The 14,093-nt window shown below is 42.6% G+C and overlaps 1 long non-coding RNA gene across 1 annotated transcript in view; it reads left to right on the forward strand.

The window, feature by feature from the left end:
- The first annotated feature begins 1,186 nt into the window (after window positions 1-1,186).
- The window catches only part of LOC133250351 (uncharacterized), a 37,434-nt gene continuing 24,527 nt past the window's right edge, over window positions 1,187-14,093 (forward strand). Inside the window, exon 1 of the long non-coding RNA XR_009737315.1 lies at window positions 1,187-1,228. This is a non-coding gene — a long non-coding RNA (uncharacterized LOC133250351). The remainder of the gene's footprint in view (window positions 1,229-14,093) is intronic.

The raw sequence follows: 14,093 nt of genomic DNA on the forward strand, positions 1-14,093 counted from the left end.
TTATGACCAACCTAGATAGCATATTGAGAAGCAAGACGTTGCTTTGCCAACAAAGGTCTTTCTAGTCAAGGCTATGGTTTTTCCAGTGGTCATGTATGGATGTGAGAGTTGGACTGTGAAAAAAGCTGAGTGCCGAAGAATTGATGCTTTTGAACTGTGGTGTTGGAGAAGACTCTTGAGAGTGCCTTGGACTGCAAGGAGATCCAACGAGTCCATTCTGAAGGACATCAGTCCTGGGTGTTCTTTGGAAGGACTGATGCTAAAGCTGAAACTCCAATACTTTGGCCACCTCATGCAAAGAGTTGACTCATTGGAAAAGACTCTGATGCTCGGAGGGATTGGGGGCAGGAGGAGAAGGGGACGACAGAGGATGAGATGGCTGTATGGCATCACCGACTCGATGGACGTGAGTCTGAGTGAACTCTGGGAGTTGGTGATGGACAGAGAGGCCTGACGTGCTGCGATTCATGGGGTTGCAAAGAGTCGGACACGACTAAGTGACTGAACTGAACTGATCTGTATATCCAACTTTGTTGTTTTGTATTGTTTTGTTTACATTTAATTGAGAAAAACAAAGTGTCCATCCCCCCCCCCCACTATGGATTGCTTATTAGTTAAAAGGGGAAAATGCTAACTATATCGAAATTAATAGTACCACTGAGGGCCAAATGAATATTGTGAAACCAGATATAATACATTGAGACAAAATGTCACTTCTGCCATATCCCAGCTAGAATGTTTAATTTGAATTTAATCATTTAGGAATGTCAGGCAATTCCCCCAAAGGAAAAAGAGACTGAATGCTTTCAAAACATGTCAAGTGCATTAAAACAAAAAAGACTGGGTATAGATACCAGGTTAAAAGTGATTAGAGACATGACAACCAAATGTAATACCTGATCCTAAACTAGTTACTGTATAGGAAGGGGAAGATGTGGGAAGAGTTCAAGAGAGAACATTACTGGGGCAATTGGTAAAACTGGAACATGAGCTTTATTTTTTGTTTTATTTTAGTATAGTCGGCTGAGGCCGACCGTGCAGGAAGCGCCTCCAAGAGGAGCTACCCAACGCCCGAGGTCAGGGGCGGCGGCCGAGAAGAGCAACCCCATGTCCAAAGAGCGGTGGCTGCGCGGGCACAGGAGGGCCAATAGACCTACTCCACGTTCGAGGTCAGGAGGGGTGACTGGAGCTTGAAGGAGCAGCCATGAAGAGATACCCCACGACCAAGGTAAGAGATACCCCACGACCAAGTAAGATGGTAAGTGTTGGGAGAGGGCATCAGAGGGCAGGCGCACTGAAACCATAATCACAGGAAACTAGCCAATCTAATCATACAGACCACAGCCTTGTCTAACTCAATGAAACTAAGCCCTGCCGTATAGGGCCACCCAAGATGGACAGGTCATGGTGCAGAGGTCAGACAGAATGTGGTCAGCTGGAGAAGGGAATGGCAAACCATTTCAGTATTCTTGCCTTGAGAACTCATGAACAGTATGAAAAGGCAAAATGATAGGATACTGAAAGAGGAATTCCCCAGGTTGGTAAGTGCCCATTATGCCACTGGAGATCAGTGGAGAAATAACTCCAGAAAGAATGAAGGGATGGACCCAAACAAAAATAATACCCAGTTGTGGATGTGACTTGTTTTAGAAGCAAGATTCAATGCTGTAAAAGCAATATTGCATAGGAACCTGGAACGTTAGGTCCATGAATCGAGGCAAATTGGAAGTAGTCAAACAGGAGATGGCAAGAGTGAACATCCACATTCTAGGAATCAGCTAACTAAAATGGACTGGAATGGGTGAATGTAACTCAGATGACCATTATATCTACTACTGTGGACAAGAAAACCTAGAAGAAATGGAGTAGCCATCATGGTCAACAAAAGAGTCCGAAATGCAGTACTTGGATGCAGTCTCAAAAACGACAGAATGATCTCTGTTCGTTTCCAAGGCAAACCATTCAATATCACAGTAATCCAAGTCTATGCCCCAACCAGTAATGCTGAAGAAGCTGAAGTTGAACGGTTCTATGAAGACCTACAAGACCTTTTAGAACTAACACCCAAAAAAGATGTCCTTTTCGTTATAGGGCACTGGAATGCAAAAGTACGAAGTCAAGAAACACCTGGAGTAACAGGCAAATTTGGCCTTGGAGTACAGAATGCAGCAGGGCAAAGGTTAATAGAGTATTGCCAAGAGAACGCACTGGTCATAGCAAACACCCTCTTCCAACAACACAAGAGAAGACTCTACACATGGACATCACCAGATGGTCAACACTGAAATCAGATTGATTATATTCTTTGCAGCCAAAGATGGAGAAGCTCTATACAGTCAGCAAAAATAAGACCGGGAGCTGACTGTGGCACAGATCATGAACTCCTTATTGCCAAATTCAGACTTAAATTGAAGAAAGTGGGGAAAACCATAGACCATTCAGGTATGACCTAAATCAATTCCCTTATGATTATACAGTGGAAGTGAGAAATAGATTTAAGGGACTAGATCTGATAGACAGAGTGTCTGATGAACTGTGGATGGAGGTTCGTGACATTGTACAGGAGACAGGGATCAAGACCATCCCCGTGGAAAAGAAAGCAAAAAAGCAAAATTCTGTCTAAGGAGGCCTTACAAATAGCTGTGAAAAGAAGAGAAGCAAAAAGCAAAGGAGAAAAGGAAAGATACAAGCATCTGAATGCAGAGTTCCAAAGAATAGCAAGGAGAGAGAAGAAAGCCTTCCTCAGCGATCAATGCAAAGAAATAGAGGAAAACAACAGAGTGGGAAAGACTAGAAATCTCTTCAAGAAAATTAGAGATACCAAGGGAATATTTCATGCAAAGATGGGCACGATAAAGGACAGAAATGATATGGACCTAACAGAAGCAGAAGATATTAAGAAGAGGTGGCAAGAATACACAGAAGAACTGTACAAAAAAGATCTTCACCACCCAGATAATCACGATGGTGTTATCACTCACCTAGAGCCAGACATTCTGGAATGTGAAGTCAAGTGGGCCTTAGAAAGCATCACTACGAACAAAGCTAGTGGAGATGATGGAGTTCCAGTTGAGCTATTTCAAATCCTAAAAGATGATGCTGTGAAAGTGCTTCACTCAATATGGCAGCAAATTTGGAAAACTCAGCAGTGGCCACAAAAAAGGTCAGTTTTCATTCCAATACCAAAGAAAGGCAATGCCAAAGAATTCTCATACTACCGCACAATTGTACTCATCTCACACGCTAGTAAAGTAATGCTCAAAATTCTCCAAGCCAGACTTCAGCACTACGTGAACTGTGAACTTCCAGATGTCCAACCTGGTTTTAGAAAAGGCAGAGGAACCAGACATCAAATTGCCAACATCCGCTGGATCATGGAAAAAGCAAGAGAGTTCCAGAAAAACGTCTATTTCTGCTTTATTGACTATGCCAAAGCCTTTGACTGTGTGGATCACAATAAACTGTGGAAAATTCTGAAAGAGATTGGGAATACTAGACCACCTGACCTGCATCTTGAGAAACCTATATGCAGGTCAGGAAGCAACAGTTAGAACAGGACATGGAACAACAGACTGGTTCCAAATAGGAAAAGGAGTATGTCAAGGCTGTATATTGTCACCCTGCGTATTTAACTTCTATGCAGAGTACATCATGAGAAACTCTGGGCTGGAAGAAGCACAAGCTGGAATCAAGATTGCCGGGAGAAATATCAATAACCTCAGATATGCAGATGACATCACCCTTATGGCAGAAAGTGAAGAGGAACTAAAAAGCCTCTTGATGAAAGTGAAAGTGGAGAGTGGAAAAGTTGGCTTAAAACTCAACATTCAGAAAACAAAGATCATGGCATCTGGTCCCATCACTTCATGGCAAACGGATGAGGAAACAGTGTCAGACTTTATTTTTGGGGGCTCCAAAATCACTGCAGATGGTGACTGCAGCCATGAAATTAAAAGGCGCTTGCCCCTTGGAGGAAAAGCTATGACCAACCTAGATAGCTTATTAAAAAGCATACACATTACTTTGCCCATAAAGGTCCGTCTAGTCAAAGCTATGGTTTTTCCAATAGTCATGTATGAATGTGAGAGTTGGACTGTAAAGAAAGCTGAGCGCCGAAGAATGGATGCTTTTGAACTGTGGTGTTGGAGAAGACTTTTGAGAGTCTCTTGGACTGCAAGGAGATCCAACCAGTCCATCCTAAAGAAGATCAGTCCTGGGTGTTCATTGGAAGGACTGATGCTAAAGCTGAAACTCCAATACTTTGGCCACCTGATGTGAAGAAGTGACTCATTTGAGAAGACGTTGATTCTGGGAAAGACTGAAGGCGGGAGAAAGGAATGACAGAATGAGATGGTTGGATGGCATCACCAACTCAATGGACCTGAGTTTGAGTAAATTCCAGAAGTTGGTGATGGACAGGGAGGCCTGGCGTGCTGCAGTCCATGGGGTCGCAAAGGGTCAGACATGACTGAGCGACTGAACTGAACACCTGTAAAGCACTGAACTTTCCAGAAATGTGTTTTGTATCTCTATTTATTCAGAAAAGTACCTTTGTTTACTTATTGAGCACCTATGATTCATCAACATCATGCTTGGCTCTGGGCAATCCAGCAGGAAACCAGATAGAGGATGCTTCTGTGCCCCACCCCCTGACCCCCAGAGCTGATTTTCTCAGGCCTGAGGGGCAGGGTCTTGTCACCTGCCTTACCCAGGGTCAGCCACTGCTCTTCTGCTCTAGCTTGCACCCTTGTGATGGTCAGGCCCTGGTAGCTTCCTTGCAGCATCAATATTTTATTATTTGATTTTCTCCTGAATTGTATGAATTTGGGAAGCATATATTTATTCCAGAGGCTTTCTTTTCTTTTACTAAGACAGCTATAACATGGGGAAAAGAAAATACAATATATTCAAGGTCATGAAAATAGAAACTGTTGTCATTTTTAAAACATCACAGCAAACGTGATGGAATTTCAATGTAAATTATTTAGCGTCCATGCAAGAATCCCTCCAAAGATAACCCCAATTTTAAAGTAGGTCAGACTCTGGGCTGTGTCTCTAGAGTGTACCTAACTGAAATTCAACTATGTTTAGTGCTCTTGCATTTAAATGATTTTGACATGAAATTTTAATTAGTCTTCAAAAAGCATTGTATGCCTGCTGCTGGGAGATGGGGAATTTGGTAACCCTGCCTTTTTTGTTTCTCCTGGATGTTACACCAACAGAGCCAATGTAATGAAAGATGGGGTTTTCTTGCCCTTCATGCCTGGTCGATTGTGTAAGGTGAAAAAGAGAAAAGTTGCACTTAACATCTGGGAGCTGGCTTAGTGCTCTCTCCTGGGCTGTGGTCCTCTGGCCATCAACATCAGATGAGGCCATTCAATCCAAGAGCCCTTTGCCTCATCCCATGTGCCATCCTCTACCCCCAGCTCATCTGGGACTTAGAATATCTCTTCTTTTAATTTGGGCCACTCTAGAGGCTTCTTCTTTCAAACTCCACAATCACCGGCCTTTTTCCCAAAGGCACCCCAGTGTTAATAAAAAAAAAATTTCTGCTCAAGCCACAGTCATAAAGCATCTAGTGGTAATGCCCATATATGGAAGTAGGAAGGCATTCTTTCTTATAGAGTGTGGTAGACTGAAAATGGGCCCCCAAAGATATATCTGTTCTAATCCTTGGAAGCTGTGAAAGTTACCTTATCTGGCAAAGCAGAACTTTGAGAAGTGATGAAGTTGAGGATTTTGAGATGGGGAGATTGTTCTGGATAATGGGAGTGAACCCTAAATGCAATCCGATGTGTCCTCCCAGGAAGGAGGCAGAGAGAAGACAGGCAGAAGAGAAGCAGAGTGAGGATGGAGGGAGGGATTACAGGAGTGCAGCCACACAACAAGGAAGACCCACAGCCCCCAGAGGTTGGAAGAGGCAGGAAAGGATTCTCACCTGGAGGCCCCAGAGGAAGCCCAGCAGGCTGACAGCTTAATATAAGCTTCTGCCCCCTAAACTGGAGAGAATATATTGCTCTCTGAGCCACCGAGATTGTGATGGTTTGTCACAGCCACCCTAGGAAACCAGTGCAGGGAGGTCCCACCTCCCCATCTCCTGCCTCAGCTGTGGCTTCCTCTAGAGGCAGCCCCAACTCTGTCAGCAAGCTGGGGAGCAGCCTGTCTGGAGCAGAGAATGGGCATCAGACACAAAAAGACAAAGAAATGTGTGCAGAGCAGCACAGGGATTCCAGCAGAAGTGTTTGTTCTGTTCTTGACCTCTCCCTAGGCAATGAGGGTTTCTACCCAACAAGAGGCAGAAAGTCTATTACTTCAGATGAACCACAAGCTCTCAGCTACAAATCAGCTTCTTTTGGGGCGGGGGGTGGGGGGGGGGTGGGAGGTGGAAAACATTTTTGGAATAGAAAAAGTTTAAGGGAATGCCTTCAGGGAGGTGACCTTTCTTGAAATGTCATGGCCCATGCAAACTCCCAGTGTTCAGTTTGGAAAATGAAGAGCTCCGTGGTAGGAGAGGAAGGCACAGGATAAGCTCATGCTAATGAGGGCTGTTGGTTTAAAATAAGCTGGAAGCACCAGTGGCTGAAACTGTTTGCAGAAAACTGCCTTCTTTCCTTAGTTCACCTAAACGCAGTGTTGTCCAGCAGGAGCTAAGGAACCAAAAACTTTCAATGAATAAAAATGTTTCTAGCTTTTCAGACTACCCCTTCCCAGGCTAGTGTGAATGGCAAAAAATAATCCCTTTGGGGGATTGTGAGCTATGCTTGCCCAAAAGGAATCTCAGATCTCTTAAACCAATGCTTCTTTCTCTTAATAGTTACTTTTCAAGATTAAAATGTATAAGCATCTTACAGAAAATTTGTAAAATAGGGAATAGAAGGGGGAAAAAATCACACACCCATCTCTCTAATGCACCTATCCACTGATGGAATTCCAGAGTATTTCCCTCTTTCACAGCATTGTTCTTTGATTTTAGAAAACTATAATCAGAGAGGACTAGATTCTCAAATTCTGAGGGCTTGCACCTGACCACTCACTCTGAGACAGTTACCTGTCACCTCTCCCTGTTTTTATGTTCCTTGTAGCCCACGTCATCTTTTGCAACACTCACCTGCAGTCTAATCACAGACACTGTAGGGAAAAGGGACAATGAGAAGGAGATTGAAAGCTGGTATAGACTGCCAAAGCAAAATTAAGCTCAATTTGGATAAATGGTGTTCATTAGTAATGTTAAATCCAAGTGGCAAAAGTGAAAACACGGACTTTATACAGTTGATTCTCATTGTTCATGGATTTGTGAATTCGCCTACACACCAAACTTCCTCTGTAACCTGACAATCCATACTCATAGCCCTATGGTCATTTACAGACACACAGGAAGGAGTGAAAACCTTGAGACTCTGCCACATGTTCCCAGCTGAGGTCACACAAAGTGACACACCTCCTTACTTCAGTCTGTCCTGTAAACAAGGGTCTTTGTGGCATCTACTTAGTACTATACGTGTACATGTTTGCACTGTGTGTTGGTGGTTTTGCTATTTTCTGATCCTAGTGCTGAAGTGCTGTCTAGGATCCCAAATGCAGAAGGCGGTAATGAAGCTTACAGAGAAAAGGCACGTGCTAGGTGAGCTTCATCCCAGAATAATTTCTAGTGCTGTTAGGCATGAGTTCAACCCTTATGAACCAACCAAATATATTAAAAGGTGTCTTTAAACAGAAATACACAGTAAACAAAGTATGTATCAATTGATTGACAAAAGCACTATGACTAGAAGCCAAGGACTCTAATCCTGTACTTCCACCAGCGGTGGGTGGAGGGAGGGGGGTGGTTCCAGGTTCATGAATCCAGTGTCCATGGCAGCTTTATGGAACATCAGGACCACGAATAGCAAGATTCAATTAGACACCTTTTTAAAAATGTTTTCCTTAAAAAAAGAAAAAAACTAAAAATATGTCCCACTCCTGGGCATATTCTGGTGAAAATTCTAATTTGAAAGATACATGTATCCTTATGTTCATAACAGCACTCTTTACAATAGCCAGGACACAGAAACTGCCTAAATGTCCATTGACAGATGAATGGACAAAGAAGATATGGTACATATGTACAATGGAATATTATTCAGCCATAAAAAATGAAATAGTGCTATTTGCAGCAGCATGGATGGACCTAGGGATTATGATACTAAGTGAAGTAGGTCAGACAAAGTACCATGTGATATCACTCATATGTAGAATCTAAAATATGACACAAATGAACTTATTTATGAAATGGAGTCACAGACAGGGAAAGTAGACCAGGGTGGGGGCTGGAAAGCTTGCAAGTTTGGAGGTAGCAGATGCGAACTACTATATATAGGATGGATAAACAGCAAGTTCCTGTAGTACATGTGAATGAATATGTTAGTCACTCAATCATGTCTGACTCTTTGCGACTCCATGGGCTGTAACCTACCAGACTCCTTTGTCCATGGGATTTCCCAAGCAAGAATACTGGAGTGGGTTGCCATTTCCTTCTCCAGGTAATCTGCCTGACCCAGGGATCGAACTCAGGTCTCCTGCATTGCAGATGAACTCTTTACCATCTGAGCCACCAGGAAAGTTGTACATACAGGGAACTATATGCAATGTTGTTGTTCAGTCTCTAAGTCATGTCTGACACTTTGAGACCTCATGGACTATAGCACACCGGACTTCCGTATCCTTCACTATCTCTCGAAGTTTGCTCAAACCCATGTCCATTGAGTTGGTGATGCCATCCTCATTCTCCCTTCTCCTCCTGCTTTCAGTCTTTCCAAGCATCGTGGTCTTTCCAGTGAGATGGCTCTTCCTACCAGGTGGCTGAAGTGCTGGAGCTTCAGCTTCAGCATCAGTCCTTCCAATGAATATTCAGGTTGATTTCCCTTAGCATTGACTGGTTTGATCTCCTTGCAGTCCAAGGGACTCTCAAGTCTTCTCCAGCACTGCAGTTCAAAAACATCAATTCTGTGGGCTAAGCCTTCTTTATGGTCCAGCTCTCACATTCATACATGACAACTGGAAAAACCATAGCTTTGACTATATGGATCTTTGTTGGCAAAGTGATGTCCCTGCTTTTGAATATGCTGTCTAGGTTTGCAACAGCTTTCCTTGCAAAGACCAAGCATCTTTTAATTTCATGGCAGCAATGATTTTGGAGCCCAAGGAAATAAATTCTGTCACTATTTCCACATTTTCCCCTTCTATTTGCCATGAAATGATGGGACTGAATACCACGATCTTAGTTTCTTGAACACTGAATTTTAAGCCAGCTTTTTCACTCTCTTTCACCTTTATCAAGAGGCTCTTTGGTTCCTCCTCACTTTCTGCCATTAGGGTGGTATCATCTGCATATCTGAGGTTGTTGATATTTCTCCTGGCAATCTTGAATACAGCTTGTTCACCCTGCCAAGCACTTCACATGATGTACTCTCAGTTCAGTTCAGTTGCTTAGTTGTGTCCGAGTCTTTGCAGCCTCATGGACTGCAGCATGCCAGGCTTCCCTGTCCTTCACGAATTCCCAGAGTTTGTGCAAACTTATGTCCATCGAGTTGGTGATGTCATCCAACAATCTCATCCTCTGTCATGCCCTTCTCCTCCTGCCTTCAATCTTTCCCATCATAAGGGTCTTCCCAACGAGTCAGTTCTTTGCATTAGGTGGCCAAAGTACTGGACTTTCAGCTTCAGCATCAGTCCTTCCAATGATTAGTCAGGACTGATTTCCAGTAAGATTGACTGGTTTGATCTCCTTGCAGTCCAAAGGACTCTCAAGAGTCTTCTCCAACACCACAATTCAAAAGCACCTATGCTTTGGCCTTCAGCCTTCTTTATGGTCCAACTCTCACATCCATACATGACTACTGGAAAAACCGTAATTTGACTAGACGGACCTTTGTTAATAAAGTAATGTCTCTGCTTTTTAATATGCTGTCTAGATTTGTCATAGCTTTTCTTCCAAGGAGCAAGCGTCTTTTAATTTCATGGCTGGAGTCACCATCTGCAATGATTTTGGAGCCTCCAAAAAATAAAGTCTGTCACTGTTCCCATTGTTTCCCCATCTATTTGCCATGAAGTGATAGGATGTACTCTGAATATGTTCAATAAGGAAGGTGGCAATATATAGCCTTGATGTACTCCTTTCCTGATTTTGAACCAGTCCATTGTTTCATTTCCAGTTCTAACTGTTGCTTCTTGTCTTGCATACAGGTTTCTCAGGAGGCAGGTAAGGTGATCTGGTATTTCCATCTCTTTAAGAATTTTCCACAGGTTTGTGTGTGTGTGTGTGTGTGTGTGTGTGTGTGTGTGATCCACACACTCAAAGGCTTCAGTGTAGTCAATGAAGTAGAAGTAGATGTTTTTCTGGAATTCCCTTGTATTCTCTATGATCCAATGAGTGTTGGCTTTTTGACTTCTGGTTTCTCTGCCTCTTCAAAATCCAGCTTGTACATTTGGAATTTCTCAGTCACATGCTGCTGAGGCCTAGCTTGAAGGATTCTGAGCAAAACATTTTTAGCATATGGAATGAGCACAATTGTGTGGTAGTTGGAACATTCATTGTCATTGCCTTTCTTTGGGATTGGAATGAAAACTGACCTTTTCCAGTCCTGTGATCACTGCTGAGTTTCCAAATTTGCTGACATATTGTGTGCAGCACTTTCACAGCATCATCTTTTAGGATTTGATATAGTTCAGCTGAAATTCCATCACCTCCACTAGCTTTGTTCATTGTAATTCTTCCTAAGGTCCACTTTCCCAAGGTCCACTTGACTTCACATTCCAGGATGTCTGGCTCTAGGTGAGTGATTATACCATCGTGATTATCTGGGTCCTGAAGATCTTTTTTGTACAGTTCTGTGTATTCTTGTCACCTCTTCTTAATCCTTTCTGCTTCTGTTAGGTCCTTACTATTTCTTTTATCATGCCCATCCTTTTGTGAAATATTCCCTTGATATCTCCAATTTTCTTGAAAGATCTCTAGTCTTTCCCGTTCTGTTGATTTCCTCTATTCCTTTGCATTGTTAATTTATGAAGGTCTCCTTATCTCTCCTTGCTATTCTCTGGAGATCTGTGTTTGGTTGGATATATCTTTCCCTTTCTCCCTTGCCTTTCACTTCTCTCCTTTCCTCAGTTATTTGTAAAGCCTTCTCAGACAACCACTTTGCCTTCTTGCATTTCCTTTCCTTTGGGATAGTTTTGGTCATTGCCTCTTGTACAATGTTACAAACTTCTGTCCATAGTTCTTTAGGCTCTCTGTCTACCAGATCTAATCCCTTGAATCTATTCATCACCTCCACTGTAACATCATAAGGAATTTGATTTAGGTTGTACCTGAATGGCCTAGTGGTTTTCCCTACTTTCTTCAATTTAAGCTCAAATTTTGTAATAAGGAGCTTATGATCCGAGCCACAGTCAGCTCTAGGTCTTATTTTTGTTGATAGTATAAACCTTTTCTGTCTTGGCTGCAAAGCTGGGGGTGCTCATCTTCTGGTGTCATATCTTTTTGCCTTTTCATACTGTTCATGGAGTTCTTACAAGAATACTGGAGGGGGTTGCCATCTCCATTTCCAAGGGACCACAATTTGTCAGAACTCTTCACTATGACCTGTCTATCTTAGGTGACCCTGCACAACTTCACTGAGTTACACAAGCCCCTTCTGCATGACAAGGCTGAGATCCATGAAGGAAGGTTATACATACCATGTGTATATACCACATTTTTTGCATTGATTCATCTGTCCATATATGCTTGGATTGTTTCTACCTTTTATTTATTGTGAACAATTCTATTATGAATAAAGAAGTGAAGTGAAGTCACTCAGTCGTGTCCAACTCTTTGTGACCCTGTGGACTGTAGCCCACCAGGCTCCTCCATCCATGGGATTCTCCAGGCAAGAATACTGGAGTGGGTTGCCATTTCCTTCTTCAGGAGATCTTCCTGACCCAAGGATCAAACCCAGATCTCCCACATTGCAGGCAGACACTTTAACCTTTGAGCCACCAGGGAAGCCTGTGTTCAGATCCCTCTTTCTATTATTTTGGGTCTATACCTAGAAGTGGAATTACTTGATCATTTGGCAATTCTATGTTTACTTTTTTTTGACAAAGCTGCTAGTAATGCTTTTAAGATAGCCTTTCAAAATCACCTCTATCAGGGGATGAATATTTTACCTCTCCCTGCTTCCTTTACTTTCTCTCTGAATGTGGATGTGATGACTGGCACTTCAGCAACTGTCCTAGAATTGAAGGCACTTTGAGAATGGGGACTAGGCACTAAAAAACAAAGAGGAAAATTTCCCTTGTCACATTTTGAAGTGTACTATAGAGATGGTGATGGCCAGGTATCCTTCATGTAAGAGAAAAATCCAATCCCTCATTTGTCTTGTGAGGTTAGAATGATCTCTGATACTTAGCCAATACTGGTCCTGACACACCTCCCTTAGTACTGACCTCCATCCTGGGGTAACATTGGTTGGATCAGAAACACTGGTTTGCATCTGCTAGCCCTAAACTCCTAATCCTTCCCTCCCCCACCACTCCTCCCCCTTGGCATCCACGAATCAGTGAACATTGTGATTCTTTTATGTTCCACAAATAAACGATATCATATTTGTCTTTGTCTTTATGACTTACTTCACTTAGCAGGATAATCTCTTGGTCCATCCATGTTGCTACAAATGGCATTATTTCATTCATTTTACGGCTGAGTAGAAGGAAATGGCAACCCACTCCAATGTTCTTGCCTGGAGAATCCCAGGGACGGGGGAGCCTGGTAGGCTGCCGTCTATGGGGTCGCACAGGGTCGGACACGACTGGAGCGACTTAGCAGCAGCAGCAGCAGTATTCCATTGTATATATATATATATATCACATCTTCTTTATCCATTCATCCGTTGATGGGCATTTAGCTTGTTTCCACATCTTGGCTATTGTGAACAGTGCTGCTATGAACATAAGCATGCATGTATCTTTTGAATTATGGTTTTGTCTGGGTATATGCCCAGGAGTGAGATTTAGATGCGTTCCTGTTACTTTAAATTTTGTGCTGCGTTGCCTGTGCTTAGTCACACTGCTCTGCTCCTTTTGTAAAAGAATGTTGTCTCTAGCCTGAAATAGAGAGGAGAGCCTATTCTCAGGGCTCTGACCTTTAAGAGTCAGAAGTAAACGTTGCAAAAAAAAAGAATAACATTTGTTGGAGGTTTACAGGAACATCATGACCTGAGGAACGTGATATAAGAACAAAGCATTCCAACACCAAAATTTAGTAACAACTAATCAGGTCCCTCCCTTTCCTTGCCTTAAGAAATACTTTGTTGAAACCCTACAGGAAGTCCTGGGTTTGAGGGGCAGAGCTACCTTCTCTTTGCATGGCCCTTCAACACACCATTTGCACTTTGTGGTTTTTAGACAGTGATTATATAGATTAACTAGGCAAATGCATGTAGAGGGTCTGGCAAAAGGAAGGGCATAGGCTAATAACATTATAACTCTTCCTTTGGCAAAAGCCTCCTGTCCATTCAACTTCACACAGTGATTCACATAAAAGAGCTCCTTAACAAGGGCACATGAAGCAACAAACACTAGGATTTATGTGTATTTTCCCGTTTAATCTTCCTGGGAAACTTACAAGGTGGTTGCCATTAATATCTCCATTTTACAGATGCGAAACTTGAGGTTCAGAGAGATTGAGTAACTTGCTCAAGGTCACAAAGCCCATAAGTCGTGCAGCCAAGATTGAAATCTGGGACTGTCTGTGTTCAGAGCATGAAATAATAAGAAATACACATACTTGTCTCTGCTTCAAGATTCTAACACAGAGTTCCTAAAATCCTTGTAGATAGGGTGGCTGGAAGAATCTTTAGTTCTAATATTTAGTCTTTTTGACCCTTGTTCCTGATACTGAGTTTCTAAATCCCCTGGAATTTCCTGAAAGGTAAGAACATCTTTTGTTTAAATAAGGTGACTCTATGTGGGCTCTTGGATGAGGGCTGATCACAGGGAAGACCAAGCCATGATTAGAAGCTTGGAACTTTCAGCCCCTCTCTTCATTCTCCAAAGAGGGGAGAGGGACTGGAATCAGA

This window comes from Bos javanicus, chromosome 1 (assembly GCF_032452875.1).
Source record: "Bos javanicus breed banteng chromosome 1, ARS-OSU_banteng_1.0, whole genome shotgun sequence".
Taxonomy (NCBI): domain Eukaryota; kingdom Metazoa; phylum Chordata; class Mammalia; order Artiodactyla; family Bovidae; genus Bos; species Bos javanicus.